We start from the raw sequence: 23303 nt of genomic DNA on the forward strand, positions 1-23303 counted from the left end.
TCACGGCGCGCTATGCATGGGGCCGCCTTGTGGGGTTTCCCGACATGTCGTTTCAGTAAATTTAAGGGTGTTTCATGTTGTCGTCGCTGTGAACCTTCTTAATACCTTAGAAAATGCCGTTTAATACTTTTTAATAGCCTTAATTTTCGCTAAATTGATTTATCAACTTTTAATACTTTTTAAGACCCCGCGGACACCCTGAACACCCGCTGCTCCGTGTCCTCCAGGGAGATATTCCGCTCTTGCTTGAGACTCTCAAGATTTTCCACTTCAGTTTGTGATCTCTGTGTAGTCTGGTTAGAATGTTTAAAAGGAAAAAGTGAATAAGCGTACCAGTTGGTTGAGAAGGTTGTTTTTTACTGAATTCCTTTATGCACATTAACTGACCAGACAACAACATGAAATGCTAAACACCTTCTCTTCAAGGTTGGCCAGTATCACCTTAGTGTCCCTTTATTTTAAAGATCAAGCAGGATTAACATTATTAATATTATTATACAGAAATTCAGATGAATCAACCTATAGTGCTTTATTTAAAACAAACAGAACAGAGACTCTCTTGGCAGAACAGTGTGCCATGGCAGCACCAACATAATGAAATGATTGCAGAATACATTTAATTCAACAACATGTAGCTAAGGATGGTGTTAAATTACTACAACAAGAAACTAAGATATTCTTAATGTACATTTTGAAATGCAGTATGGACTTCTTACTTTGACAAATCTCTTTGCCAGTGTCTTGTGGAGATGCTCCACCTTCCTGTGGTTCCATTGCATAGCCAGCACGGTTATCATATCTGCTGTAAACACAAAAACATGTAAATTCATATCAGCTTTAAAATGTGGCACTGCTTAAAACAATTTGTTTTCCTCTACCAACCTGATTTGGTCATGTATTTTGTTGTCAGAGCTGCCCTTGAGAGGAAGCTGTTAACCGGTCCACTTCCTCACCGACAGTATTTCCAGCACCTTCCTGGCTTCTGCCACCCCACTTCACCTGCTCAGAATCATAAACAATAAGATCTAGATATTTAGTTCTATATTATAATTTCCTGTACTGAACATATTTAGTGAACATCAGTATCAGGAGCAATTTCAGAAAGTTAAAATGTTCTGAGATTTAATTATGCTTTGAACTACAATGTCACAACTGCAGTTATTTGAAGCTCTGTTCAATCATTATTTCTACAGTGTGGATATATTTACAAAAAAAACATAGGATGGGATTTGGAAGCCTATCCTTGTGACAGTCTGTTTTGTAACAATTTTGTCAACATTTGTAACTATTACAATTATTCCACAGGATTGCATAGAATAAAATATACTACATGATATTCTTATGTGCACTACAATTTCTAAAACATTTGAATCTAGTCACACAAATGTTTAACTTGCATACTGTACCTCACGTTTGCCTGTGTGGGCCTTGGCGTGCATTACAGAGAGAAAAGGTTTCATCTCTGCAAGTGGTTGGAGCTCAGGCAACTTCGCTGCCATCTTCTCCAAATAAGGCCAGTACCTGTAATGACAAAATCAATTAGCTTTTCCAGTTGCAGGATGGTATAATAGTAAAAAGATAAACCAGGTCCTTAAAATTACCAGTAAAATCCTTGTACCGGAGCATGTTGTTTCTTACACGACCACTAGAGGTGCTACACTTTAAAACGTGACTATAGGTCGTAATAAGCTGCTGAACAATCGACCTATTTGGTCGTTTTTTGTAGGAGGACAGGCTGCTAATACCAGCTCTCCTTGCCCACAGACATACACGCCAAAGCGCTGGGATATTACAGATAAATCTTACCTCAAACCAATTCATTTGCCATAATTACACATATAACATTCCAGAGGAACAGACAATACTTGTGATGCTTACATGAAGGATAGCTACTGAGAATCTGAAGTGAGTTCTAACCTGCCAGGCTCCAAATGACAGCAGGGCTTCTCCCTATGACAAGGCCGGGGCTTGTTATGCTAATTGCAGCGTGTATATCCAAGTGAGAAACCAGGAACTGGAGACAAAGCCACAGTTCGCCTGTGTAAAGTAGAATCAAATCTCCATTAAACTCTTTATCACAGTAATTTCATTTAACTGATCTACATCTGGGAAAAACTGATGTTTTGTTTTAATTTTCAAAGAAAGATGATTGTCTGTTCCGTGAATCATACCAGTGTTTGGCATTAGAGGTCTGAAAAATGAATTTTTATTTAAGGCAATAGTAATGGACAGAGGTGGGGTGGGGGTCATAGCTGATGGACACCATTTTCTGTGACCACACCGAGGATTGCCAAGCATTTCGGAGGAGGAGGAGGAGGAGGAGGAGGAAGAGATTGGTACAGCATTCTCATCATCCCTGAGCCACTGGGTCATGCTTTAAACACTTATCCTGTAGGATGAGAGAGGTAGAAACATCCACCACAGCATGCTCCAAAGATTGCACCCCTTCGGTCTGATAGCATGCTCCAAAAAAAGAGGACTTGTGGTAGGGAAAAGGGCCGATGGAGCTGTCACGCACTTTTGCTCTGACATTCTCAGAAGGGGACGAAAACAGAACAGGTTATCCAAACACTCTGATAAATAAGTGACAGGGGTTGTAAGTTAACGCTTGCTGAGTTGCGGCACGGCTCGGCCTGTCATCAGGTTGTGGGCCCAAACAGATTTCATCCATGATGTTTTATCACAGCAATCGATAACAACCCTTGTGGGCAAACCATGGGCGATTGCATGACATTCACTGAGCGGTGCGGTACTGTACAAAAATTGCAAATATAAACCAACAGTTATAGGATTGAAAAGGTATCTTAACAAAGGCTTTCTCCTATTCTGGCCGCCTGAAGGGATCACTGCCAGTTTAACTATTGTTTTGCTGTCACAGAGATAATTCGTTGAAATTACAGTGCTGTTGTGAAACACATGCTTGCCAGCTTGTCTTGCTGGGCAATACAAACAGGTACTGTGCTGATTTCATTATAATAAAAGAGCGCACCCTGTTCTTGGCTTAACTCTTTCTTCTATATTGAAGCCACCATTATTACTGGAGTTGTACGTACCGGTTCAATTACAGAACAACCGCTGGCTTTGTGTTTAATTGCCAAGGAATCAATTCAGTTCTTTTTTCTCCACACTATGAGGTCCTTGAATAACAAATGTGGCCAATCTGGGATTCAGTTACTGGAGTATTGAGCAGGCATTAACCATTAAATCTCAAGACATGGACGATCCTTGAATTTTTCGATCCACTTAAAAAACCTTTCTGAGACAATTAAAACTAACTCAAATTAATCACTGAAAATAATAAATATCAGTATCAATTAAAGGCTTATTGGGTTTATATATTGAATTAAAAGCGAGGACAAAAAATAACAATCTGTAATTTTTTACAATTTCTTTTGATATTCAAATATATCAATCCACTCTAAAAAGAATTCAATATCTATTGCAGGCATCCTCAAAGTCCGGACCGAACCACAACTGTCTCTGGACTCTGAGCAAATTATACTTTTCATATGTATTATCTGTATTATCTGTGTTATCTGCGAGACATCGCCACAACGCAACGAGTCAAAACGCTCCGCTATGTCCACTGCAAACAGCGCTCTGCATATCCGACTGTTCCACTGTCTGTGTGTGTCTGTCAACGCATTGGTCCAATCACATTCAACATCCGGTCAGTGGTTTTTTCCCCCCACCAACAGTCTGCGAATCAGAGGCACAGTAGGGCGGGTCTTCGCGGAATGCGTGTGGGAAAAATGCGTGTCTCCTCTCTTTCAACCTGTCTGAGTCAGAGCGAGAGTTTAAAAAAATAAAAGTCAGAGCGAGAGTTAACAGCTAGTTGCATCTATACTGTAGCTAGTAGCCTAGTTTCACCTACCCCAACTTTGTTTTGAAGAAAAGTTGTGGCTCATCTGACATTTATGAGAGAAAGTCTCTAATGTCCGAGTGCAAGTGAATGCAGTAAGGCGCACGTCTTGTAACCCCTCCCCCGGCCCTGGCGCGAGCGTGGAAATATGATTAGCGGCGATGTCATTTGAATGGGATGGTGCAAAACGAGAAGCATTCCGACCCAAGTACTGAAGGAATGAGGTATTTGCGGTCTACAATGACAGAGAAGAGACTGTCAAGTTTGGCTGTACTCAGCATTGAATCGAAACGCACTAAAGCTGTTGATTTTAATAAGTTTGTGAGGCGTTTTGCTGAACAAAATGGTAATCGCCGCATTCAGTAATAGGCATGCCAACTTGATGTTCTGCTCACGGATGAGCATACAAAACTGTTAAGATGATGACCTTTCGAGTGTAAATATATTTTTTTCTTTGTGGGGGTCTGCCCCAAAAAACTGTTTTAAGTCCTGAGAAAGTCAAATAAGACGGTGTGTAAAACTACACTGCCCAGCCAACAGAAAGTAACCACTTTGATTTAACTAGGCCAGTAGGTAAGTACTTTCCACTGGATAATAACTGAAGTATAAAATAATGCATGACTGAAGTGATGGAGGCCATGTTTGAAGGCAAACAAAAAGAGGAAATAACAGGCCAAATCAAGCAAATCCCCATTTCAGATTCCACAGCAACCAGAAGAACATAAATACTGGCTGGTGATTTGATTAATCAGCTTTGTGATGGAATACAAATTGTACAGTGCATTTCCTTAGCTGTGGATGAGTCCACTGACACCACTGACAATGCTCAGTTGCTGGTGTTTTTATGATGAGGCAAAGGGGGAGTTTGTTGAAGATGTGTTTGGCCTGACGAACCTCAGTGGACACACAAGGGGGCAAGACATTTATAAAGCAATAAAAGGAATGCTGAATGAAAGAGGGTGCAGCTGCCTTTATTCATAACTGTGCAGCTCTTACACTGCGACTCTGAGGGATCAAGCACAGACACAATAACAATGAAAACTGCTGCATTCAGATTATTTTTGTTTTTGCAACCTCGTGTTAAGAATCTTTTTGCAATTGTTTAAAAGTTTGAATGACCGTAATAATCGGACCTTTGTCTTATTGAAACATTTCTTTGGACCTTTAAGATTTGTATTTGAGTACCCCTGATCTATTGTGATAAAAAGATGGTCATTATTAAGAGAGATTCGTTTTTGTCCTTACAGCAGAGCTTAGGATCTTTTCCCTTATCTTTCTACTGCTGCTTTAAGAAACAGGGCATCACACAGCTGGGAGCACAACATTGCTGATGCATTGTGGGAGTTATTCCCAGCCCTGATTGCACCTTGGACCTGTGAGAAAAGTGCGAGTCACTTACTGAAAGGCACATTGTCGTCTGTCCCTGGAGGACCAATTATTCTGTATGTTTGCCCAAAAGTCCTATCATTAAACACACATAATGTTTGAATAGAATATCCAGTGAGGCAGAAAATGTAGTTCAACCTATTGAAGGCCTCACTGCCACACCAACACGTAGGCCTTGAAATAACATCAACTAGGATAGGAATGTTAGTAGTGAATAAAGTCCATTTCATCAATAAGGCTGAATATTAGGGATGCACCGAATATTCGGCCGCCGAAAATTATCGGCCGAAAATGGTTAAAAAGGCCCTTTCGGCTTACGTTGGTAAGCTAATGTGTTGTTGTGATGACGTAATCAAAACGCGGCGACAAGCACGGAGTGCGACCATGCTCGCGGCTGGCTCACAGCCAACATGTCTGCCGCTTGGAGATATTTAAAAATATCAGAGAAAGAGGCGCGGATTGCGATTTGTAAAACGTGTTCATCTGACATTTCTCGAGGGGGTGTAACTGCAAAGACTTTCACCACTTCGGGATTACTCCACCACTTGAAATCAAAACACCCGGACAAATATGCGAAGTAAGATCAAATCACAAGCACTGACAGCGAGAGACTGTTCAGCGCTGCCTCTCATGTGCTTGATGAGAAGAGGAACAGACTTATGGCTGATAAAGCAGAGAAGCTAATGTTCATTAAAAAGAACCTCCCACTTTTCCTTAATAAGCAGACAAGGCTGGCTTATCATAAGCTTATCTAGTTCTACATGTCTACTCTATACCCACTTTCCTGAACAATTTTCATTGTGAGTTATAATTCACCATCTCAGGTTATCATTAGGGGACAGCAGCAGTGTTCAATATATTGTACTTTCGGTGTCTAAATGATACAATGTTGTTTACATTGCTCATGAGGACAGACCAACTTATTTGCAGATTCTTGAAATTGTAATTTAATTTGTAATTGATTGTGGATTTTGTATCCAGTTTTCACTTTATGTATTTGTATACAATGTTTACTACTTTGCTTATGAGGACAGACAGCCTTATTTACAGATTCTTGAAATTCAATTGTAATTTCATTTGTAAATAGTTACATTCATGTGGATTTATACAGTTTGTACATTTGTATGCATGCACTTATAGGTGCATTTGTTGTTGTTGAAGGCCTGGCTGTTACAGTCTTTATTTACACTATTTTGTTGTAGGCCTACTGGCCTAGATGTTTATTTTAAAGCACCTTGGCTTTGTTCTGAATGCACTTTGTTGTAGTTATCCTACAGAGAAAAGAAAATGCACTTGACTTGGAATTAATGTACTGTATGCATTCAAAAGTGCTGAATAAATGTTTTATGGACCCATAATAGTGATTATTATTTAAGTTAAGTTTTGCGATAATCATTTATTTTTCCATAGTCAGGCAGCTGAACAACATTGGTAAAAAATGTATACATTATATATATATATGTATATATATATATTTTCTTTTATTAATCATTTTCGGACTTTCGGCATTCGGCCAACCGTTTCCTATTTTCGGTATCGGTTTCGGCCAAGAATTTCCCATTCGGTGCACCCCTACTGAATATACAGTATACTATACACTGTCGACAAATAGCTTAAAAACCTACTGTTTACACACTGCAGTAACCTCACTCCAAATGGTTTCCAGCGAGCTACTGTTAATGTATGTGGGGGGGGCCCTGTTGTCATACTTGTCAACCCTCCCGATTTTCGCGGGAGACTCCCGATTTCATTGCCCTCTCCCGGTTTCCTCCCGGGATCATATTTCTCCCGCATTTCTCCCGATTTCTGACAAAATCAGATTCACACACGACTGTTTCCACTCGGACTTTAATACAGCTACACTATTGTTTGGTTTCCATGGTAACACGTCTCTTGAGTAGCACGCGCAACTCAAAGTCTGACAGGGTGAGGCAGATATTCACAGAAAACAGAATAAGAATCGACAACTACTCTACTCTCTGCTCACTCCTTTCCTGTAAAATACAGGTCCAGCCCACACATATGCTCCATCAAGGACGGTGCTACAGGCCGCAAGGCAGTGCACTTACAACTACAATAAGCATGTTAATGTTAATCTAACAGCTCCGGCGATCCACTAGCACCCCCCCCCATTTTGCATTTTGAAATGCTCCCGATTTCTGAGGTCTAAAGGTTGGCAAGTATGCCTGTTGTCCCCTTGTGGCAATGCCGATGTAGATCCAAGTGATTTTTAAAAAATGAGCAAATAGGTTGATCTTATGTGGCGTCGGGTCTGGATTATGCAGCAGAGAAGGAAGATAGCAGCTAGAAGCTACAGTAGCAGCGACCTCTCAATCAGCTGCCATTACCTTCATTGAGCATAACTTTAAGCCTCAATATATTTAAATCGGAGAGTTACCTAAATTCACCTCCTCTACAGTTTTCTTATAATATAAAAAGACTATAATTTTTCTAATTACCAGGCTGTCAACAAGTTCATTTCTGCCTTAAAGTTAAAACAAAGAAACGCATGGGGTCTATGATATTGACTCGCTTTTGGAGCCAGCCTCTAATGGATGTTTGAAGAACCGAGATTCTTGGCATTTCCACATAGGCTTAATTTTTCATCACTGGAAGTTTCCACCTAAAAGAAAACTAAAACCAATAGGTTATCAATTAGATTGTGAACACTGTATTAATCATTAAGAACCCTTTATAAACCAGTTCTAAAATAGTTTTCATACATCAACACAGGCTCACTATTTGTCAACATGACTAAGCCTTATATTGGCACTAGCTTACTGCGTCTTCTTCATCAGCCAGCATCCTTGGTATCTGTTCACTGAGTTGATTCTCCCACCATCCATCTTGATGTTTCTTGGCATCTCTTTATGACCATTTATGAGTTACTAACATTTATAACTGCCAAAAGGGAGCCTTGCAAAGTGTAAAACACATTCCCATTTATGAATGAGTTACAACCATTTATAATTTGTTTAAGTTATATTAAGCCTTAAAGTTAAGCATAAATTAGGGGGTGGTCACATTAAGATGATGTTATGATTTGTATTGTAAAGTGTTGAACAAATCACCATTTATTAATGAGTTACGTATTAGTTACGGACAGTTATGTAACGTCCGAGGTGTTAAGGCTTCAAAGATACTTCTGTGTAACAAAAACTCAGGAACTTAGTACTTTTTGGAGCATCCCAGATAGCGCCTCCGTTTATTATTGTCGAGTCACCCCACACTCTCCTTCACTACTCCAGAGGCCTGTACTACGAAGCTGGTTCAACCTAACCTGGATATGTTTGAGTTAGCCGGTTGGCTTAATCCAAAACATACGCGCTCTCGCTAAACGGTAATACGACGCGGGTTATCAAGTGGGTCGCTCAAGCCAGCCGTACCGTATCTAGTTAGGTGCGCGTTCACATGAAAGGGGTGGTATTTGGAGCATTCGACCAATCACAAACATGGAGAAGCACTGACAGCGCAGCGTCATACTTCCTGAATGAAAAGTCAACTACAATATTAGACATATGAAGAAGTTAAACTTTGAACATCCATGACTTAAACACTTTATCCAGGATCAAAGCCACATAGTGTAGCTGCAACTGCAAGGTGAATACAGCTGGTAACAGAAAAAGTGTTTGAATGCGTACATTAACAGGTTTATGATATCACTGCCCCATCTAAGACACGAGTGGATCTGACTTTAATTACATTTGTCTCGAGTGTTTCGTCAACTTAACGTGTTGCTTAAAATAATACTTCTGCATACAGTATGTGACATTGTGATTGTTGCACGGCCAGATACGGCTCAGCTGACTCAGATAAGGAAATATATGATACATTATGATTAGGCTTGGGCGGTATGACGGTGTTACGGTATACCAGGGTATTTTGAAATACCGTCGGTATGATTTTCAATACCGTGACGTCACAGACTGTGCGCCAAATCACAGATGCGTTTCATTCTATTACACTGACACGGAGTTTTGACAGGGACGACATTGGTTGTAATGCACAGCACGCGCCAGCAGAGGGCAGGGGAGGGCAGTCCGTCTTTCCCGCTCTCAGAGCTCAGCACAGAGCTGAGCTGAGCAAGATGGCGGCAGCATTTGCCGGCCCCGAACTCGGACAACTAGTAAAAAAGAAAAATGCCTCTACGCCTGTTTTGGACTATTTTGGGTTTACTCGTCGCCAGTGACTTCATCCAGCACAACGAGAGACAGAGGCACTTCTTAGGGAATGTTTAAGACGGGGTGAGTGAGTGTTGACATGTTTTAATCCTATGCAACTGGTTGATGGTTTTGTAGTCGAGGTCGGACGGTTTTAAAAACGAAAGCATTTACGTGCTAAACATTCACGCGAGTAATCCAATGAATCAAATGGAAATAAGGTTTTTAAAACATGCACGGAATAATATTGCCAAACTAGTTAGTGAATAGAGCAAACTTTATTCAATAAGTCAAGTATTTACTCCTGGAAAATGTTTTCGTTTTCGTTCGGACATCTACAAACGCGTCCTGTATCCGATCTCAAAATGTGCCATTTGCACAATGTGTCATGTATGCAGCCCTTGTTTTGCACTTGCGCGCACGTCGCGGCACTTTGCGAGCGTCTACCGGCTCGGGCTGCATTTTACACCGAACATATAATATACCGTTCGAAACATCTATTTGCCGCCGAACGCTACCTCACTCAAGTCGACCCAAGTCATACCGTCAGTGGCGGTTGGTGGAAAATATTTTTGGTGGGGCTGTTGATATAGTGAGTAAAAAAATGTTTTTGGGGAGAAATTACCCCTTAAATTGGGACTGATACCGTCATATACCGTATACCACGGTATGATGTCAGCAAGGTATGACGGTATGAAAAACATGATACCGCCCATGCCTAATTATGATGTGATATGCCGCGGACTGTACTTAATGTTACTCTGATCCGGTTACTTATGTTGTGGCAGATATTTCAGTAAGCTTTTTTAATGCTAATGTTATTATAGTCAGATTGCTCTGAAGATGGGAGGTGATATTCTATTAATGTTCACGTTCACACAGTCAGGGATTTTTGCCGGCCGTCTTTCCTGCAACGGCAGTTTTTTCTGTATTTCCTTTCTCCTGTAATATGACTTGATCGCTTTAAACTCTGCACACTGAGCTCTGATTGGTCAGCAGGCAGTGCTTTCACTGAGTTGATCTCTTAGCCTGCAACCTCACCTGCTCCGGAGCAGGTTAGCCGCACAGCATAAGTTACCATGGAGATCTAGCCCGCTAAAAAGAGAACCAGCGTTGTAGGACCGGAAACCCCGAGTTTTCCCTGAAGTTAGCCGGCTAAGTGAAAATCCTGCTTCGTAGTATACCCCCCAGGACAGACTGCGCATGCTCACAACAGATGACCTCTCAACCCAATGCTTACATGCGTCCCCCCTTACTGAAAGAAATGTCCCCATTTCCACACACATGGTGAGAACACAACAAAATATATTAAAAAAAATAATAATACACATCCACAGCCCAAATAAAACATCAACTTGGTATGACATAACCTATTCCCCTGTCCTGCACACTTGAAACATGAAAAAACAAAACAAAAACACAATTATGCAGCATAGAATACACAGGAGAAAATAAGCTCACAAACATGTAAACACCAGTCACTCAGCCCATAACAAAGTCCATAAAGCGGACAGTAGGCCGCGCTAACCTCCCAGCCCGGGACACCGTCGGTGCGGCCAGTTCGAGCACAGGGGAATCACCAGCTCCAGAACCCGGCCCAAGATCACTGTCACTTTCCCCATCGGAAAACCTCAAGCGTCCAGAGCTCTGTGGGGAGACTGCATCTTGCAACGGAAGAGGCTGAGCAAGGTTTAAGAGAGACCTTTATGGTCCCTCCCAGGGAAAGGCTGCCGGCAGGTTGTATCGCCGTAGCCTGTCATATTGGCCAGTTTGGAGAGAGGCTTCATCCCAAAACGGACAACTTAGTTGGTACATGACCCCCACTCCGTCACCCCTATCCATTCGCCTCTGCACCAGATAAGGCCCCTTCCAGTGGAGAGCCAGCTTACGGCGGCTCTCAGTGGGACCATTTAACCACACCAAATCTCCAACTTCATATGGGACGTGCCTCACTCTGGGGTCATAGTACAACTTCTGTTTGCTGCTTGCAGCAAAAATTGTATCTCTTGCAGGGCTCGACAGTAACGGTTGCCAGGTTGCCATTGGCAACCATTAAAAAAAAATGTCAACCACTTCTTGGCAACCAGTTTTTAACATAAAGAACTAAGGACAGCAAACAGCAAAATGTGCACCCCAAAATAGATAAATGTTAATTATTTGTTGTATTAAGAGTGAAATTTAATTATTTTTGTGACCAGTCGGAACCTGATACTTAAGTTGCACGTGCATTGGTGTGATTACGGAGCCAGAAAGCGATGCACGTTTACTCGCATGCGCGGTGCGCCGTGTGTTTGTTTGACAAAAAATGGCGAAGCAAATTAAGTTGTTTGACTGTGCGGTAAAAAGTTCAGCCAACCCGTCAACATCTCAAACGAATGTTCATAGTGATTCAACTGATAAAGCGCAAGGTGAACCCGAACGAAAAGCAAAGAGGAGATGTGTAAAGTCTTGGGAGGCGAAACATTCTGCTCCATTGTCCATTCACTTCCGGTAAAGGTTCCTTCAAAATAAGAGTCCCGATCTTATTACTACCAAAATAAAAGTGCAAAACAAAACTTTAACATAGGAACACATTGGTATACAAATATAATCACTTCTATAAAAAGGTGACACATTATAAATATAGTTAGACATATTAAAGGTAATTTACAGCATTCATAATTAATATCTAATTCTTAACTGTGAATAGTTTTCATTTATTTAACATTAGAAATGTATTAGTCTGGCCAATACAAGACTGCACTACTGGTGTTTTGTATACCAGCAATTGAGGGTGGACAAGTTTACTACCACTTAAGTTTCAAATAATTGTGTTAATTACTTATTGTAAAGCATTTGAACATTATTTTGTGTCACATGTTCATTATTAAGTTGATGTATCACTGTATAGTATCTTAATTATTTAAAATATAAGATGACTAAAAATGGCAACCGTATTTCGGTTTTGGCAGCCAAAAGCTGATGCCTAGTTGCCAGCCCGGCAACCACTTTTAAAAGTTAGCGTTGAGCCCTGCCTTGTGTGATCAAAGTCCGCGTCCAAACGTCTGAGAAGGGAACCAGCAGTCTTCCCGGGGACCCTGCACCAGATCATTCCGCTTTGAACCCAGTAAAACATGGGCCAATAGCACACACTTCTCGAGCGTGCCAAAACGCGTTCATACGCCAGGTGAGCAGTCAGTGGAGCACCATGCAAGTGTCCCAGGACCTCTGGAACTAAGACAGCAGGAACAACAACCTGAGTAGACTGCCCTGCCTCAGACAGCCAAACAACATAAAAGTCCCTCCACAAAAGTCAGCCGGGGAAACTTATGCCAAAGTCTCTTCACACCCCGACTAGCATATTTTAACCTCCATCTAGGGGGCCGTTGGCCATGCTCCAGCCAGGCCAAAACTTATCCGATGTCTGCATCCTTTTGCTGGAGCTCCCTAATACCGGAGCCATCATGTGACAGAGTGAAAATTAGGGTCTGGTCCACTGAAGACCCTGAGTCAGGAGAAGGAGGGCCTGAAATCGGTCCCTGGGCTTGGGCCGTGGCAGGAGTCCCCACAGCACACACATCACTAGGACCACTGTCCCCAGCGCCAGGGAGAATTGTACTCAAGGGTGCGGATGTGGCATCGAGACTGCCTGAGTTCTCCAAAGCTTCAGGGTGTCAGGCCTGCGTGAAAGGGCATCTGCATTTGTGTGTTTGGCCCCACTCTTTTGCACAATCACCCAGTCGTATGGGTCCAGCTCCAGAGCCCAACGGCTACGACGCCCCGTCCTGTCATTGTCAACCTGAAGTCGTTGCAGACCCAACAAAGGTTGGTGATCTGTAATAATTGTGAAGGAGAGAAGACCCAAGTAATGCCTGAAATTACGCACTGCCAACACTATCACCCACAGCTCCCTGTCGTAGGTAGACCAACGCCGTTCAGCTGCTGCGAGGGAGCGACTAGCGTAGGCCACCACTCTCTCCAGGCCATCCACTTCTTGTGACAGCACAGCCCCCACAGCAATCTGCGAAACATCTGTACACAGCACAAAACTATTGGTGAAGTCCGGGTGACACATGATAGGTTCGGCACAAAGACCATACCGCAAAAACTCAAATGCCCCCTGGCAATCCGCCGTCCACTGAAAAGGGACATCCTTTCCCGTCAGATGGTTGAGGGGGGCAGCACGCTGGGCGAAACTCCTCACAAGCCTCCTATAATAACAGCAGAGAACCAAAAAATTCACGCACCTCTGTAGTGGACCGTGGAACTGGCCAAGTCTTCACCTTATCTGTGTTACGGGGGTCAGGACGAAACCCCCCGGCGGAGATGACGTGACCAAGGAATACCACGTGATCACGGGCAAAATGACACTTCCTGGCGTTCAATCTAAGCCCAGCTGACCCAAACCGAATGAAGACCTCCTCCAAAGCAGACATGTGGGCCTCGAATGAACTACTGTAAATCAGTATATCGTCAAGATACACCATGCAGATGTGCCATGGCAGCCCCCTCAACACCAGCTCCATAACCCTCTGGAAGGTAGCGGGTGCATTGGTCAGACCCATAGGCATGGATTTGAACTGGTATAGACCCTGGCCAGTGGTGAATGCTGTCTTTTCGCGGTCCTCCTCAGCCACTTCCACCTGCCAGTAACCGTCAGAAAAATCCAAGGTGCTGAACCAGGAGGCCCCCGCCAATGCGTCCAATGTGTCATCCACCCCTGGCATTGGATGAGAATCCTTTATTGTAACAGAGTTGAGTCCCCTGTAATCCACGCAGAATCGCCATGTGTTGTTCTTTTTCCTGACGAGGCCCACTGGGGCAGACCACGGGCTACAACTCTCTTCAATTATGTTATCCATTCCCTGGCACCAAAACCATCCTGCGGTCTGCGCTGAGGAGGACGGCCCCTGCTGCATTCTTCCCTGTGGGAATCCTCGGTGGTAGATCTGCAACCAAACCTGCCACCACGCCAGTGCACCCTCTGACGATCCCAGGTCAAAGCGGAGCTCCCTCTGCCATTATCAGCTCCATGGCTATGTGCTCTCAAGTCTTTCACCTCAGTCTGTAAGTTGTCCACCTTCAAGGTGAGGCGTTCAACCACATTTATGAGCTTATCCGTGGTATTAGCATTACAGTCGAAAACACCAGCCGATGGTGAATTTAGCGATGCAACAACAGCAGAATGCGGAGGACAGTAGGGCAAACAGTCTTGTTCAACCTCATTGCCTGCCTGGCCCGCTCACAATGCCCAGCAATTATCAATGCCCCCTCCATATCAGTCGCCCCCTGTTCATGAAGTTTTGCTTGAAGTGCAGGATCAAGGCCAGCCAAAAAACGTCTGAATTTCTCACCATTTACTGCAGCGCGGTCATAATCGGGAAAAGCCTCAGCAACAAGTCTGGAAATGTCCGCCACATACACCTCCAAACACTCGTTCACCTGGCGGGGCCGTGCAGATACACTCGTATGGAAATAAAGCAGGAACTGTCTCTGGCTAAAAGCCTCCACCAGCTTCTCCTTCACACGTTCGTAATCACACTGCACATCTGCTGGCAAGCTGTCCCACAGCAGGAAAGCTGCACCGTCCAGTCTGGTAGGTAGAATGTTCAGGAAGGTAGCTGCGTCAGAGACCTGCACGGGTCTGATTTTCAAGACCCGCTCCCGCCCCGCACCCGCGACGTGCAATACCGAACCCGCCCCGCTACCCGCACATATTACCAATTAGTTACGCAACCCGACCCGACCCGAACCCGCATATATATATGAGCAGTGAAAACGTGCAATTATTAACACACGCAGTTGCATATTTGTCTCAAAAAGCGCGGGATGTTGGTTATTTTCTCCATCTAGGAGGACACCAAAAGCCTCCCAGACGTTGGATTTTGCTCTTGAGGAAGTGTTGGAAAATGCTGTATTCTCCGCTGGAGAGCTTTACCTCAGCCATTCAGAATGTACAGCGCTCAGAAGCAGATTGATGCGCTGCAGAGGTTATGATTATGCACCCGCGGGGGGGGGAGAGGTCTGAGGATTTAAACATTAAACTAAATTATTATTATTTTAATATATGTATTATGCAACACCCGCGACCCGACCCGCATCATCTTTGTTTTACCCAGAACCGAACCCGGAAAAAAGTGTTTGAAAAAATACCACCCGCGAATCACCTTTTTTGCGGGTTTTTTTGCGGGTCACCCGCGGGTACCCGACCCGATGCAGGACTCTGAGCTGCGTACCTCGTGCCCCTAGCACCCCTCGTCTGAGCACGAACAGTTGCTTCAAACTGTCTTATCCACGTAGCTAACTGCCTCTGGACGTCGCCCCTAAACTTTGGCGGCAGCTCCACTTTAATATCATTACTCACAGAACTAGTCCAAGAAGCAGCACATCTGTTATAATCGTCTTCCATATCGCCGTCACTCTTCATTCCCCCAAACATGACGTTTCGGCGCTAGCACCGTTAGCACAGCTAGCCAGCAGAGCCGACCAGAAAGTCCAGTAATTGTCCACAGAAAAAAATAATCCAAGAGCAGATAAAACACACTCCGATACCGCTGCCACTAATGTAACGTCCGAGGTGTTAAGGCTTCAAAGATACTTCTGTGTAACAAAAACTCAGGAACTTAGTACTTTTTGGAGCGTCCCAGATAGCGCCTCTGTTTATTATTGTCGAGTCACTCCACACTCTCCTTCACCACTCCAGGACAGACTGCTCATGCTCACAACACATGACCTCTCAACCCAATGCTTACATTAGTATGCTGTGTGTACCTTGTATGCACCGCCTAGTGGTTAAAGCACGTTATTTAATTATTTTTGTTGAATAATGCTATTTTTGTTGAATAATGTTATTTGATGAAAAAAATATTAAGAGTACATGCTTTCATAGGGGGAAAGTAGAAGGTCAATGATAGAAATATCGAATTAAAAAATTCAAGAAGATACTGTAAGTTATCTCTACAATAAAACAGTTTAGTGCTGGATGTACAAAGATATTAATATGAGGGTGTGCAAAACAGACAAATTAATTAACCTTTATTAACACATTAAAGAATACTTTAGGTTAAGGTCTTCTTTCAAATAAGAAAAAAATGTTGGGGGTATCTATCTACAAATATTAAGCCTGACAAAGTACTTAACGTCTAATATATTGCTTTCCTGCAATGTTAACTATGTTGAAGCACTTATTTTAACTGATATTATACACATTAATTATACTCTTATGTATGTAGATAGTATAAGAAATGTGCAGAATTTGACAGTTTAATGATGGAGGTATACTCACATATTGATAGATGTCTTGTAATGCACTGTTGAGGAACCTGTGACCCAAGTGTTTCATTCATTGCATAACTGCACCGTAGTTGTGTATATATGTCAATAAACCTTTGAAAATCTTGAAATCTTGAATGGGATGAGCAAAATAGCCATTATATGCAATCCTTAATTAACTATTAGTAGAGAATAACGAGTAATGAATATACTTTATAGAGATCTGCAGATAAATGTTTAGTCTTCTCAAGCACCAACTATCAAATATCTTTCCTAATTGTTGGCACTTGACAATCACCTTTCCCTGAATTTTACTCAGGTGTAACTAAAGTCTGCTTTAAGGGTTGTTTATATTTCACATCATTAATCAGAATCTACAAAGTAACTCAAATAAATGTAGTGGAGTAAAAATAAAAATGTAATTGTAGTGGAGTAGAATTACAAAGTAACAATGAGCTGTCATGTGGGTATATATTAATGCTGCCCATTATGGATACAAGCGATTTTCACCTATTTAATAATTACATGTTTTACATTTGTACACACCAATTGGTTTCCTATCGCCTAAACCTCCAGGGCTGTACACAGTTTATGTTGCGAAAAACAATAGAGTGGCAAAGTCACGCCCATCTACTTCCGGTCCATGGGACCTTATTTCGGAAAAATTATGTATTGAAGTCAATGGAGAGAGAAAAATTATCTTTCGATCCCGTTGGAATGTGCCACGAATTACACATATGATGTTTGTCAATCTTAAAAAATAATTTCCATGTCAGAAAAGTCACAGTTTTTCGTAAAACTGTTGAAATATAACACTATGAAAAATACGCAACTAGAAAGACTACAAATCGCAGAGTTGCGTAAGTGATGTCATAACTGATGTCACAATTGTTTTCCTCCACTAAAATAGAGATAGCTAAGATAACTTTAACAAGATGCCTGTGTGCTTAGTACCAGGTTGTTATCATACCAGCAATAGGTCTTGCTCGTTCTTTTTGCTTCCCGTCTAATGAAAGGACCAGGAGTGGCTTGATCAAGTTAGCTACCTAGCTAGTAGCAAGCACGTTAGTTAGCATTACAGCCTTAGCCTTTTCATTTGTATTAGCCTTAACATGAAGTGACATTAAGTAACCCAAAATGTTAAACAGTAAGAGTAGTAGTAATATTTCGTGAACCCTTTATAATACACCATTTAAGCCTGGGGTAGAAATGCTAACGCTACATTAGCATCGGCGATCTTTTGTACTTCAAGCTATCTGCACAAATGGTTGACATTAAACATTAAAAAGATCAGGCAGTTCAGAGAGAATCAAAGGCAGGCAGGCAGGCAGGCAGGCAGGCAGGCAGGCAGGCAGGCAGGCAGGCAGCTTTGCATGAGATTCTTCTGGACATGTTTCATTGTGGTGATAGTGAGGGTAGTCAATCCCTTGTTAAGCAAGACAGTAGTGACAGCCATCTTGGTGACGTCTGTGTTGTTGTGCAAGACCAGAGATGTAGTTCATTGAGCATTTCACACAAAAAAATCTGGATGAAGTTAAATGCATCAATCTGGTGCACTTTGAGCACAACATGAATTTATGGATACAGCTCTCAACACTCATATGCGACCTGCTCTATCGAAATCAGTCGCATTGACCCAAAGACAGATTTTGAGTTGTATACACCGTTGGAAAGAGAAGATTCCTAGCTTTCTAATGATATCAGGATTGTTTTTGTACTCCAAATATTAAGCAAAATATGTCACATTATATAATGACTGTCACTGAGTCATCATTTTGAGAAAAAGGCCTTCACAGTTTTCTCTTCTCTGGAATCCATCGATCTGATTGATTATTAGCGGAGCAAATGATCAAAATACTACGGAGGGAAGATATTTTCGTTTGGAATACTGGTCTGGGGGAAGCTCGCGAGTGTGTGTGTGTGTGTGTGTGTGTGTGTGTGTGTGTGTGTGTGTGTGTGTGTGTGTGTGTGTGTGTGTGTGTGTGTGTGTGTGTGTGTGTGTATTTTTGCGTTAGTGTGTATTGTGTTTGTTTCCCGGGGAAAACCCTCACGAGAAACACCGGCTGTTGTTATGCCTGCTGTAACGTTAAGTTACTCCATTCTCCCCTTGTAATTATGCCGTTACAAGCTTCAAAGTTGTATTTATCATCTGAATTTGCTGAAACAAGTTTAATATTCTGAAAGCCAAGACTTTGTTTAATTGAAATCAGATGAAAACCAACTGTAACGGACCGTGCCGTGTTATTACTATGCGCTTACATTCATAATTTCAGCCTGAGGGAGGGGGGGCGGCGCTGCGGAAGAGCAGATTGCGAGTGAGAGCTGCCTGTCATCTTCCCTTTACAAGCTTCAAAAATGTATTTATCGTTTGATTTTGGAACTAAAAGTTTCATATTCTGAAAGCCAAGACTTTGTTTGTTTAAAATCAAACAAAACACCCGAACCGCAAATCCACGTTTATTTTTAAATGAGCCGTTGCGACTTCCGACTGATTTCGATAGAGCTGGTCACTATGAAAGGGAGCTGTATACTTTTCAATAATCCAAACATCTTTAGAATATGATCACAACCAATAACAAATCATTTAAACTTGTTTATTCTTATCTTATGTTAGCTATAGTTAGTTAGCATTATTTATTTTTATTTATGCATATTTTACTAATCACTCCCTTTTAAACTGTTTTTTTTCTTTTTTTACTGTCCGAGTACACATTGGAATGATTTCTTACTTTATTTTTTATATGAAATAGATAAAGATGTGCTCTCTCTAATGGGTCCGACTGGAATTACTAATATCGTTTGTTGACTATTCTGTCAGCCAAGAAATTGTTTAATCATAAACTTTTATTTTTTTCATTTTCAGGGGGGCCACAGGGGGTCCAAAGTCAGTGTTAGGGGGCACTGGCCCCCCATGGACCCCCTAGAACCGCCCCTGTCCACACAGCGGCGTGCGTTGAAGCTTGCTGGCGGGCGTGTCTGAAACTCGACGAAACAACCAATCACATGAATCTCCCGCCCCTGACACACAAGCAGCGGTTTGATTGGCTTGAGCTTGTACTGGCATATTATTCGATTGGCTGACGCTTCTGCAGAGGCTTCAAAAGTTGAACATTGCTCAACTTTTGCAGCGAGCCACGCCAGCAAAGCTCCGTGTCGCTTCCCACAATACAGTTTGGCGAAAAATGAAGCTTTCAACGCACGCCGCTGAGAGGACGGGCCGTAACTCATTCATAAATGGACATGTGTATTAAACTTAAAAACAATGCACCCTTTCAGTAGGTATAAATGTTAGTGACTCATCAATAGATGGTGATGTGTTTCTCCCTTTTGGCAGTGATAAATGTTAGTAACTCATTCATAAATGGTCATAAGAGATGCCAAGAAAAATCAAGATGGAATGGGGGGAATCAACTCAGTGAACAACAGATACCAAGGATGCTGGCTGATGAAGAAGACGAAGTAAGCTAGGTAGCCAATATAAGGCTTAGCAGTACAGATAAATGTGGGCTCACTATTTGGCAAGCGACCGGTCACAGTTGCCCTGTTTATCTCATGTCTTATCAAAACGTATTATTGTTTTATAAAGTGTTCACAACCTAATTAATTAATTAATTACAAACTATTCGTAAACCCTTTATAAGGGTAGTCTTAATCTAAAGTGGTACAGAGGAATGATATTCCAAATAACTTTTTTATTTGTATATGAAAGAAATAACAAAAGATTGGAAATACCTCAGGCTCCCCAACATAAAACCTGTTTATATAAACTCTGTCGTATTCCATAACATGGACAGATGGCAAAGACACTCTAATTCTTATCAAATTAAGCAGGTGTGCATTTGCTCGAGATAAAATGCTGGGATATTTATCTACAGTCCAAACTGTCGGGCCCTTGGCAACCTCACAGCCTCGAAGGTCAGCTTCTCAAAGGCAACTGATACCCCTGACTGGCCACTTTTTTACTCGTCATCCATTTTGGAAAATGGCAAGAGGAGGCTGATCAATCAAGTGCCGTCAAAAGGGCAAATGGAAAAAAAGGCAAAGCCATAGCCCTGATCCTCTGTATCGACTGCTTGTATTACAGAGGATCACCCTCCAGGCTCTCTGTTTGGACATTACTCTTTTCCTATCTTAAGATGATAACTGCTAACTCCAGAATACAAACCTGCTTGTCGGCCAATTTGTAAAACTATCAAACTGGCTGAATTAAACAAAGCATCTGTTCCGCATTATTGAAACATTTTTTTGAAAGTTGTAAAATTGATTTATTCCAACATCAAAATACTGTATATTTCCTCCGGCAGACGGATCCAAAGCAGTACTTGATCATGCATGCAGTAATGGATCATTTGTAACAGCTACATTTTTTAAATCAGATAGTATGTATCTGTCTTCTTATTTATGTATCTGTCTTACCCTAACGAGGTACAAATCAAATACTGTATGTTGATGGTAGACATTCTTTAAATTCAAACTTTCACTATAAACGCTGTCATTATTACAAAAGTAAGTATATCATTTTTTGGCAAGGTGCTCAAATCCAAATTAATTGTAATTACACTCCCAACTTTATATAAATGTATTTGTTTTCGGGTCAGCTGTGGAGTTTCTGGCATCTTCTGGCGTGGAGCTTGATAGCTACAGACTTGATAACTGTAGTAGCATCATTTGAATAAAGGCTCATACATTTGAAGCAAGCAAACTACAAAAGTTAGCACTATATTTGGACATTTTGGAAATATTCAGGATCAAACGTTGTGCTAACTCTTCTAAGTGTCAGTCTTCTCTGGATCATTCAGCATGGTTGTGTAAGCGGTTTTTGATCATTACAGTCAAGAATTCTCCTTGAGACATTGAATTCTGTTTTAGTGGTGAATACATTTCACATCGTTACATCATGGGTCAGATTGTACACGGGGAGAAACATGTCAACTCCCCACAGCAAATCACTACATTCATTCCGAAGGCTTTTAGTACAGCTCATGCATTTTCCAATTACACTCCAGTGTCAGGGTGCTGTAATGTAAACGCATAGTTAGCAGTCATCCATTTTGATTCTCGAAGCTTTAATGAAGTAATGAATCACCATAGGACTTTGTTATTTCCCTGCCTATTGTAAATCCAGGAAGTAATACATATTGTCAGCTCTTGGAACAGGTTTAATTATTGAAGCTCACACAGCCGATGATTGTACTCAATAAAAAGTCCTCCAAGGTCTATGTTGTATGTGATATTAATGAAAACAAATAAACATGACAAAAATGTTTATAGTGGCACCACTCGTTGGCTTAACTGAAATATATCGCTGGACAAAACAGTAACACGTGTATACAGCAACTCCTTATAAATAGTATTGAATGTGATTAGTCAATGCTTTAATATCTTAAATATGAATGAGTGTATCAAAAGTCTTAATGTACAGCAGTCACTTTTTTGTTCCATTATTAGGATGGTTGCAAAGAGCGCATGGATTGAGCATGCAGTCTCTTTGGTCAACTTAAGGCATGCATGAAATATTAACACAGTATCCAGACATGTACAGCACAAAATATGCCTAAACACGCTCTCATGCATGCATTTATTGATGGGAACATAAAAGCAACATATATATGCATGATGCCAAACAGGCTGTCGCTGTGCTATAAGCGGTGTAAGCACATCTAAGACTGTGCTATTTTCTCAGAATTCCCCTAAATAAAACTATTCATCATACATTCTCCTATGTTTGGAAATACACATAATTACTTAAAGTGCGGTGTAGACACAGTAGGACTCATTTAGTGAAAAGGACTTGCATTATTAATGGTGGTGTAAATTCCTATCGTAAAAGCCCCAGTGCTTGATTCAGAAAACAGGGATATTTCCTGCCGAATGAGGCTGTGTTGCAGTATTGATCTAAATGTTGGATAACTATATTCAATTTGTGAAATGAAGAGCTTCTTCTGCCACAATCTATAGTGCTATAATCACAACTCCATTCACTGACATGCCATTTTCCTCCATCAACTAAACAGCGCACAATTCACTGGTACACGAACCCACGTGCGCAGCTTTGAGATTTCTTGGCATTTGCAGAGTTTTGGCCCTGCTACGTTTCAGCAAATGGACAATCAATTCTACCTTGGTGTCTCCTGCTTCTAATCCCCTACCTTCATTCTTGCTCGAAACAGTTCGGGTTCGGAACACTCCCTCTGCTCGATGGTTTTTGCCCTATCAGGTGCACTCGGGATTGAATGTCGGCACTGTCAGGCAGCTTGTCTCAGAGCAGGAAGTTCTCTTCTCTTCATTCGGTCCTATTATCCTTCAAACTGTCTTGCATTTGCTCCCTTACCTCCATGCTGTGATCTGAAATGAATAGAAATCCTAGCTATTACACACAAATTAATTTACAAAGGCTTAATTATGTATAAAAGACCATATTACATTCTGTGTTATACTCGTTATCAGTTGAATACATAGAAATATGAGAGACCTTAACCCTTTTAAAATGTATCAAAAGCACTTGAGGGTGAAAGCCTTATATCTGATACCTTTGAACAAATTTGTCCAATTTCACACAGTTTAGCAGTATTAATTTTGATGGATACAGTGGAATATTTTATATTCTATCTTCTTACAATTCTACGACAATGTCCTTTCAACAT

At 41.6% G+C, this 23303-nt stretch overlaps 1 long non-coding RNA gene across 2 annotated transcripts; it reads right to left on the reverse strand.

Moving 5' to 3' along the window:
* Positions 1-392: 392 nt before the first annotated feature.
* LOC307044131 lies at positions 393-22980 on the reverse strand. Of its 2 annotated transcripts, XR_013809533.1 has the most exons (4): positions 22809-22980; positions 1407-1521; positions 883-999; positions 393-802 (listed from the first exon to the last, which is right to left on the reverse strand). It is a non-coding gene; the product is annotated as an uncharacterized lncRNA (long non-coding RNA). The 2 variants fall into 2 exon arrangements; XR_013809534.1 differs by lacking the exon at positions 22809-22980 and having other exon boundaries at positions 1407-3942.
* Between the last annotated feature and the right edge of the window lie 323 nt (positions 22981-23303).

The sequence above is a fragment of the Notothenia rossii genome (assembly GCF_949606895.1).
Source record: "Notothenia rossii genome assembly, chromosome: 6".
NCBI lineage: Eukaryota > Metazoa > Chordata > Actinopteri > Perciformes > Nototheniidae > Notothenia > Notothenia rossii.